The sequence below is a fragment of the Eufriesea mexicana genome, unplaced genomic scaffold (assembly GCF_001483705.2).
Source record: "Eufriesea mexicana isolate 0111107269 unplaced genomic scaffold, ASM148370v2 scaffold5190, whole genome shotgun sequence".
NCBI lineage: Eukaryota > Metazoa > Arthropoda > Insecta > Hymenoptera > Apidae > Eufriesea > Eufriesea mexicana.
The window spans coordinates 1,038,595-1,048,853 of NW_016913149.1; the positions used below are offsets into that span (position 1 = coordinate 1,038,595).

The 10,259-nt window shown below is 38.0% G+C and overlaps 1 long non-coding RNA gene across 1 annotated transcript; it reads left to right on the top strand.

Annotated features, from left to right (window-relative positions):
• Positions 1-1,187: 1,187 nt before the first annotated feature.
• On the top strand, positions 1,188-2,457 carry LOC108551897 (uncharacterized). Its single transcript, XR_001890511.1, has 3 exons — positions 1,188-1,268; positions 1,350-1,505; positions 1,945-2,457. It is a non-coding gene; the product is annotated as an uncharacterized LOC108551897 (long non-coding RNA).
• The last annotated feature ends 7,802 nt before the right edge of the window (positions 2,458-10,259 follow it).

A 10,259-nucleotide genomic window follows, 5' to 3' on the forward strand; every position in this document is an offset into this window, starting at 1 on the left:
ATGACTCGCCATGGTCGCCAGCCTCCGCCATTTTCTCGGCCGAGCTGGAGAACTTGCAACTCCGAGATATCAAACAAACACTCCAAAAAGTGTCGCTAGGTTCGTTCGATATTTCCATTAAAACTTTCCACATATATTAAAGTGATATAAAGCAAAAAACCGTGACGGAAATTGCGACAGAGAGGAAGAAGAAAACACACACAGCCTCTTTATCCATTTTTCTGGGGCCGTCAGCTACTCTGTCGAACGGTCTGGTCCTTATGAATTACTCGACTTTGAATCTGATGCGACTGCCAGCATATTAAACCCGTCCCAAGACCGACGTACAACTTTTAAGGCCTTCCACGCGCTCAAGCCTGGCCCTTTCTCGCGTCAACCCTCTTTCGTACGGTTATACGATTTCAGCGAGCCATAGGGGCGGGGGTAAGTTCGGACGGGATGCGATAGGATTTACTGCTCCAGACATATTTCAGCTTCCGATCCGAGAAGTTCGACGAGGACCGCGCGTTTCATGCTACGTCCTATTTTTCCACGTTATCGACGACCCTTTATAGTTGCGCATAACGAGCACCGGGGAACGATGGAACGGTACAAGCTTCATCGCGATATATCGAATTGGTGACTGAAGAGTTCGACTTTGTAGCTCGTAGATGTTGCAAAAGAAGGAGATGAATCAAAAGATGTTAGATAGGAGAATGAAGATTCGGGGATACGAGGATTTCATCGGCAGTGAATCTTTGTAATTTGGGAGCAGGTTGTGTGTCGAGATATGTTCGCTGGGTGTTGTTGGCTATTGGTGAGGGGTGAAGTTTCTATCATGATTTGGTTTAGAGGATGGTGTTTCATGGTGGAGAAGAAAGGAATTTTTTGGAGATGGAGTTAATATTAAAATTATTGAACTAAGTTTAGAGTTGTAGATATGGTTATAGAACTACAATTTTGCATTTATTATTAGTATTGGAAACTGATATATGTAGCTATTTATCTTCATTGTCTCACTTCAGGTGTCATTGTTTGAGTATAGTATATTTAACTATACATTGCAGATTAATGGTTGTGATGTTAACTGTTTTCTATGATTTCTTAAATATAGCAATTTCTAGTAAAGCTTATGAAGAGAAGTAATCTTGAAGGTACTTGGAACCTTCAAGATAAAATTTGAGTACAAGATTTGATTAATTGATTTTTCTAAAGAAGATATAAAGATTGCAACCTTTCTCGTTGAAGGAAGAATAAGTTATAAATGATAAAAATAGAGGATTCTATCAGTAAGTACCATTATCAAGATACCATTAGATGTAATCTTTCCCAGAGAAGAATAACGATCCTTCAAATACTCACTCTTCCAGAAGATCATCATGAAAGCAATTAAGTAATGCACCTTGGGGAACTGAGTCCCTGCAGAATCGCAGAAAAACGAAAACATTGGAAGATAAACGGCGATCGGCGAAAAATCATCCAACACCAACTGATTACTTATCACGTACACATATTTCTGCAAACCGGTAATTATACCAAATGCAGAACATCCCTACAACATCCATTATTACTAATTTTCTTCTTTATCTCATACAACTTATTTTGCATCTATATACAATACACGTTGCATAATACTTATATAACACCAATAATATTACATTTCGAGTTACAATGAGTCCTGATGTTACTCAACAATCCAATAGATGAAACTTCTTATCATCTACCTTATCAGTCACTCTATTTTACAAGTTCTAAAGATTACAACTCTAACTAACATTGCCGACATTTCAACTTCAACTGACTATTCATTAAAAACTCCCCCAAGAACAATAGTTTTCAATCAACTTCGCCAACATCAGTTCTGCCCCTTACATCATTCCAACTCCAGACTTACCTAAAAATCCAGCCCTGATACGATAGATAAACGTCGATTAGCCGATACATTGATCATGGCGAAATTTCCAGCGCCAAGCAGCAAATCCTCGACTGGTCCAGGGCCATTTAGATGGTCTGAGAATTGCGAACGACGATCTACGTGCCAAGAAAGAAACAAAAATACGAAGTAGGATAGAGGGTAACGGAAAGAAGCGGACTTGGAGTCGCGACTAGAAGAAGGCTAAGTGGCCGAACGAGATCGAATCGGCTGGTGAATTAGACGACGATTGTTCGCTCCCAAGGACCGACGAAGGCTACTAATCAGGAGCTTGCACTCGCCCCTCTTCAACGAAACGAGGCCGGTCTTCCTCGTGGCAACTCCTCGACGATGTCTCTTTTCTCCTTTCCTGTTTTATCCCCTCTACGACTTCGCTCAAGAGGACTCGTGAAAGTCAGAACTGGCGCTAACTCGACTCCACTAACTGGCAATCAGATCGCCTCTGTTGGGACAACAAACTCTGCGACTCCATGTGTCTCCACCCCGTAAGCTCCGCTTGTATAGCTTATTTATCGAAGAAGTTAGTTGGGGTTAAACAGCAGTAAATCCACCCCTAAGAGGAATGAGCATTGCGACTTAATTGCCTCGATCTGATTCCTCGCCCTGGATGATTGGACAACGATGATTCGCGAGGTTCGTGATTGGCTGTCGCTTCTGAACACCTGAGCATGGCTTGTGAATTTAAACCAGAGGATTTAAGGGGTGTAATGAATAGGTCTTTTGATTTCTTGGCTTTCTTCGATATGATTTTGATGTTTCAATTGGTTTCTTACGTACAATAATCGTTTTAGGAATATTCAGGGTAGGTCAGTTAGCATTGTAGGAGTTGCCATTTAATAAAATTTAAAAAATAGATAGACAATATTCAAAATTACGTAGCAGTACCTAAGATAGTTCAATTTGTTAATCCATTTAGAATTATGCATGATTTCTTCTTATGCTATGAAAAATGTTACGTTCTTTAACATTTTGAAACATCCATTTTTAAATAAGATGAGGATTTTAAAGAACCCATATAGGACACGTGTATATTATGAAAGTGGTCTAAACGAAAAATTCTTCTGAATTTTGAATATGTTACAATAAAGCAGAATTCCTAGTTCTGCCGTAATACATTTTTTTAATCTATAGTGTATCTCAATCACGAGACTCTAGACATTTCAAAATGACTTAGACCACTTTCATAGTCAGCGACACGTACAAAGTATATCGAATCTAGTACCTAAAAAGAGGAGAGACGTGTTTCATACGAACATAACAGAAAATCCGGAAGATGTCGAGTAACTGCATAACGAAGATTAAAATGCAAGACGATTTGCAGGGAGGCAAGCGCGTGTTGTACACAGTAACGGGGGCTTAACAGTATAAGTAACGCAACCAGTTAACAACTAGGTTAATACTTGCTTTATTATGATGCGCGCCAGTCACGTGCTCGGAGAATCCTCTCGAGACCTGGATAATATCTATTCGTCGTACGTGTACGGGGAATGTCAGCAGCTGTATCCGTGAACAATCAGATCGAGGATATCCTGCATCCCGATTTTCCGTAACCCCACGCAGCAGACCTGCCAAGGGAGAAATCCAAAGAGTCGAGGGAGAGTTACGGAGAGACCTCGACGCGGAGTTCTCGGTCTTATTGTCCCATTTACACCGGCTCCTTATACCAGGAATTCTTCTACGATACCTCGATATCTGTGTCGATACGGTTAGATTAAGTAGAAGCTTGGACTTATATTTAATAGATTATATTTAAATTTGGATTTATTATTATTATATAAGGAAGAACACTGTTAGTATCTATTCTAATTCAGGTGATGTTAGGTTTGAGGCAAATGAGTGGGGATGACATGGTTCGATTAGGTGTGTATAGGAAGAATAATTGGTGATTCTGTCGTCGAGGTTTAAAAATTGTAATTAGTATTATTGATAATATTATTATAACACTTGACGTATTACGTTGGTTAACGAGTAATGTCGATGATACCTTTTCTTAGTAGGTACCAAGCAGTGTTGCTAATTGGGATTACTTAGTATAGCTATTGTATAACCTTTTTATTGAAAATATCAGCAGCTTACCATCGAATAATTTATTCACAGTGAGCTTCTATGCATAGTAATTCAAATAATTTTATTTCTAACGCACACACCCAAGATGCTAGCGTACTTTTCTTACATTAATTTAAAAAATAACAAGACTTGAAAGTACCATACAAAAATTTATATTAACCAGCTTCTATAGTATACATTTATCCAATAATCCACTAGATAATATTGACAAATATTATTATCTGAAATAAATCTCCAAGCCACATATACTAACTAATAAGAAGATAGATCTACGAATGTAACTATTGTGTCACGCGAAAAGTCGTCTTTCTGTGTCGAAGGTTCAAAGAGAATGTCAAATTAGCACGATATTTTGTGGAGGAATGTAACACAACGGAACGTGTGGAGAAAAAGGTCGGAGGGTCGATCGACTACAACCAGAACCAAAGAGGATCAATGAGCTATACGCCATTCTTTACGGATCTAATTGAGCGCAGAGATAACGCGACCGATTCCTAGTTTCCTCCGCTTTCTTTAATGGCCGAACTAATCGCTGCTGGTACCTTAACTATGCCTAAAGATATCTTCTTCGCGAATCTACGTGCTACTTTAAGCACATTTCCCAGCGTACATACCAAGTAACGTTTAACTAATGACCCTCATAGAAGAAGAAACTGGAATATCGGATAAGAAATTTGATGAAGGACATGGTTATCGATCCTCGAGGAAACTGGGATTAAAATGTTGAAATATGAATTTAGGTAGCTTATTCAAGGATTGTTTAGACTTGTGTTTCTCAAGCTTTTAAATTATGCTTCGTTTAGGGTAATGCGAATTTAATTTCATTTACAGTGCTAGTATTAATGGTAAATTGATAACAAAAATTTGTTTAAATTACATCTTATCCAACAGGGAATTATTGGAAAGAATGTTGAAACAGTTAGGAGTGCAAAGAGTTAATTATAGTTATAGCGTATTAATATTTAATATTTTTAATTTAATAAAATAATTATTTTATTCCTACTGATACTATACTGTTACTATAACTACACTTTTACTTATTTATAAATGGCACTTTGCATTTAAAAGTTACATAGCATGGCTCCAAAAATTTCATCAATATTTCCCTTCAGAATTCCAAATTTAAAGAAACTTCAAATGTGTATTAACAGAAGTTAGGAAAAATATGTCCCATCTCAAATCTCTTCAAACTTGTATAAACCAAACTTGTCCAATTCATCAAAACCTGCTACTGCTACAAGTACTAGGCATTCCATCAAAAATGCAAGTCCAGAATCTCTTCATAAATCCTCGGACTCTCAAAACCACCAATTAGAGGAATACCCAAGAAGTTTCGATTTTCAATCAGATCTTTCCATCACGATTCAACGATCTACGTCGAACCGCAATTAAACGGACACCACTCTCACTAGACCACGAGAGACACGAGCTGGGTGACTCATACAGCTCTCGATTTTATGTGACATGTCCGATCAGCATTACTAACCATTTTTTCTTTCCACGAAGCACCACGGGGATAGTATGTAAAAAGGCCATCAGCGATACGGCAGCGAGGAACGTCTCTCGCAGAGCCCCTGAGAGAGTCGTTACCGTCATCCTCGTCGTCGTCAGCCCCACCCTTTCGCGTATACACAGAGAATGGTGCAATTGTCCATCGATGCACCGATCTGTACCGATCGCGCTGGCTGAATTCGAATTCTCGAAGACGCACACGCTGGCAGTAACGATAACTACCTGCGCGCGATTTACGATGCTCCGGGACTATAAACAATGGGTAAACGCCAGGTTATTACGTCAAGAAGAGTGGTGCGGGGTGAGAAACGCCCAGGCCGGGTGGAATTGCCGCATCCAAGAGGTGTGTCCGTCCACCTTCCAGGGGTGGACACGTTCCCCGGGACGTTCGGCCGTACAGTGCGCGAGGTCGACGACGAAAGGCATTCTTACGAATTTTCCAGACTTAATTCCAACTGTTATTCAAAAATCTTCGAATTTTCCCTTATGCAGCGATCGCGATGACGCTTAATTTGTCAAAATTTTCCATTTCGTGGAGGCTAAAATTTTGCCAAAATTTTTCCTGCAATTTTTTTAGACACATCACCAAACTTCTACAAATTCCAGAATTTCCACAAGCGATCTGTTCACACGTGCGAATATACAAGAAGTATATAAACCTTTTACGACAACTTCGGTACCACAATCTCGCCAAACATCCGAAAGCTCCGAAATTAGAAACAAGTCTTGAGAAGCAAGCAAAATATCAGATGAACCTTTCATATCGACATCTCACTAGTCCTCCTTCTTAGCCTTCCAGAGGCAAGACACCAAACAAGACGACGCTCATTGTCGTCATTTGTAGGCACTGTACAAATGTGTGGGTGGGTGTGCACAGGAGGAAGGCAACAGGACCTGAGAGGACACGTGAAGCTCGATCGCTCCAGATATATAAGTATTCCCGAAGGCGAGGGGCAATTTGTCCCGGTCATTTGGCGAGTCCACGGGGACTCCCTGACTGTAATCCAATCACTAGCCACACTCTCCCTCTCGCTTCTCTCTCTGTCTCCTCTCTTCCGCTCTCTTTCCTTTATCTTCCTCTTTCTTTCCGTCCTCTAACCCCGTCTATTCCGTTTTAACGGCGATTCTCTTTCTATCCAGCCTACGTCCATCTTTGTCCCCAGTCTCCAACCCCTAGGACGCCTCGTCAGTCGTCATTGAGTCTCCGGCAATCCTGACCGAGTGACGACTTCATGCACTGCTGTGTGCACGGATTCTGCTCCCAGAACAGGGATGTTTAGGAGTCAACGTTACCACGATAGAGGGAATAAGATTACCGCGAAGTTGGTAATTAGACGAGTAATTGCGTTCCGTTCGATTCGCTGGGGTTCGGTGTAGATAGAGTTAGGTTAGGTCTGTATCGATAGGGGTAAGGGTTTGCGTATGGAGAGAGAGAAGTGGTAGGATGTTTCAAGTCGTAGGGAAGCATCTTGTTTTATTTTAAGATCAGACATACATCACATTTACTATTCGATACATTTTAAATTTAATTATTTTTATTTTAGAATAGGTGATCGAAAGGAGGACAAAAGCACATTCGTTATTGAGTGTACTATAGATTTCATTCGTGTGCCGAAGATGTAGGGTATAAAAGGGTTTCTAAGATGGCGGTTCCAGAGGTTATATTTAATTTTTGGGAAAGATCGAACGAATATATGAAAAATGTTCAGTTTTACGTGAATAGGTACAATTTATAGGTTATGGTTACACTTAATATTCTGATCAATTAGTTCACCATCGTGTATTATTTATAATTCACGTTAAACCTGGTTTATAACTAGAATAACTAACTAAAGTAACTAGAGTAACGATAATAACTAGAATCTTTGACAAAAAGTAAATACTTGGCTTGACGGTATAAGAAGGGATAAAAAATTTATTTAAAAATTGCACGTGGCCCTTCAACTCTATCCTCTATCTCACCAACGAGAAGAATAAGGCTGAAGGTAGAAATACGACGCATGAATTTTCACCAGAATCGTGCCTAGAGGCAAAATGGCATACGTGATCTTGATACAGAGGGGTTGCACGAAAAATTAGCCTTGTTGAAAGACGGCCCTTTATGCTTCCGCTTTTTCCCGACCTTTTCTTCCTTCTTCCTTTAAACTGACCCGGCTCCGGTCCAATATATCGTGCACTCGGTTGACGTGCTTTTGCACGAAATCTCACCTTCCTCCTTGTTAACGCGCGAGGACTCGTGTCGTTTGTTCTGCAAAGAAGTGGAACACGCGATGCTTTGCGTCGACAAGAGTCGAACAACGTGTGTTTTCTTTGGTAGACGATTTTCAAATTTATAATCGTTTTAGACAAAATTTTAAACAGAGTATTTTAACTTTTTTTTTAATATTTCGTGTTAAAATAAGTAGAATACCCCAATCTTCGTTGACCAAGGAATATTTATCATTTTAACGTATTATTTTCTGCAATGGTAGAATAGAAAATGCGATTAAAATATTATGTAATCATTTTTACCTAAGTATAACTATACGAAAATTATATAAAAGTTAACCTCAATTTCACCAAAATATGTTTTCAATAATTTCAAGAACGGACACTTTAGAACCAGTCACTTTAACTAATTTAGTGTTAGAATTTAATATTAAGGATCATCTATCGAAGTACACGTATAAATATCCTAACCTATAAACCATCGAATCGAGTACTCTAACCTAATACATAAATAATATACTCGTAAATTAATACTATACTATCGTTCTCTACACGACACGTTATTTATATAGAAAATTCCAGGTGCCCCATATAAGTCGATATACCAAAATTTATCGCGTTTTCAATGAAAATTAGAGGTTAGACGAAACCCGTTCTCATTTAATTTTCTTGAAAATGAAACTTCTCCGATACTTTGTTAATCGCGTGAAACGAATATCAATTTCGATATTCGTCTTACTTCGAATATAACTTTAAAACCGTTGCTTTACAGTTTATCATTTTTATTACCCAGAAAGCAATATATTCGTAGGGAAAAAAAGGAGGAAGATTGTGGTCTTTAATCTCTTTTCAACGGAACAAAATGTTCCGTTCAATACCCTCATCTGTTAGGTAGTTCCGGTACGTATACCGCGCGCAGATCCGGCCGAGCGGTGCTGCAATTACCGCGCAGTGATTTAGGGTCCACCCGTTATAGACCGGCGAGCTTTGATTTACGGTGCCGCGCGTGAAATTAATTTGAATTCGGTAATGTACGAATAATTCCCGGCCGTCGCAGTTGTCAAAAAGTATGCGGGCAAGTCTCTCAAAAGTTTCATACTTCCTCTTTAATATACCTTTCTGGCTTTCTCCTTTGTCATATTTAATTTATCCCAGCTGAAATATTCGTCAGTTAAAAATAATTTTGCAATTATAATCGCATTACTTCCGATACATTTCAAATTGGAAGCTCTTCAATTCTATCTCGAAGTTATTCTCTGCGTCATATTTAATTTTTCTGTAAGTAGTAATAACATTTTATCATTTCAACTGTATTATTTCTGACAAATTTGAACTAAAAGTCGTGTTAATTTTATTTAACGTATCTTCATGATCTTCTACGAGATATTTAATTTAATACAGGTACTATCTTGAAACTAATTTTATATAGATACTTCCGTCACTTCTAACAGGTTCGTGTTTCGACAAATTTTTAATTTCGAAGATTTTAAATATTACATTCGTCGTTGAGTAATATGTAAAATAAAATGTACGAAATAATCGAATAATCGAATGATGCATTTTTTAATTGTAACTTGGTTTATCGAATAACATTTTAGACAAGTACTAGGTTTCTGTATGTATTCGTGACCGTGTTCATTGATGTAAGGGTGGAAATAGTAGACTGTAGAATGATAAACGTAGGTTGATTCAAGCAGTACCTGCATGCTCAGCGAATGTGCAGAATAATTAATTTTCTTGACATAGAATACGACTAACATGTATTTTACATTTCTTTTTCCTTTATTATTCCATTTTTCATGAAAAATCTACCCTCTTCGCGATTCTGTCTAAATTTTCTGATTTTCTGATCGATCTTCCAACGTATAAATCATTCAATGTACGAATACACTATTATAAATTCACAACAGGTCCAGAAAGTACTATATTTATTCCTGCATTCCTCGCTTTACAGTACCTGTAAATAATGAGACAAGTTTAGTAACAATAAATTCGGAATAAATTCTAGAAATTGATCAGAGATTTCTTCGTTATTAAAATTTGAAGTTCAATGAATAAGTGGATATATTTAAATAGAATTACGATCGTGGACTATAATATGACACATTCTGCAATCACAGCAAATTCTCAGCACGTTTGGCATTCAACTCTTCATTGACGAGTGTACGACTACTCTTAGGCTAACTTGGGTCAGTTTAGACTTACCCTAAATTCGCATTCTCTCATTTTTGTACTATTACACAGGTGTCTCTATTCATTTATTAAATACATTTATATCCAAAACTGTGGGTAGTCATGAATCCTCGTTTATCAGGTAGTCATTGTCAGTCTCAGTACTCCTTTATTAAACCTCTGACACTCTAGCCCGAATATTCTTCATTCACACATTTATTCTTGGCTGAAACACTGTTTCGAAAATTTTTGTCCTATTTCAGTCAAAAATATTGGAAGAATTTCTATATTTTCTGTATAAAATTTTATTTAGAACGAAATTAATCTAATTAAATGGTATTCTAGATTAGGAACATTGCTTCGTGCTAAATAAGACATTGTTCCCCAT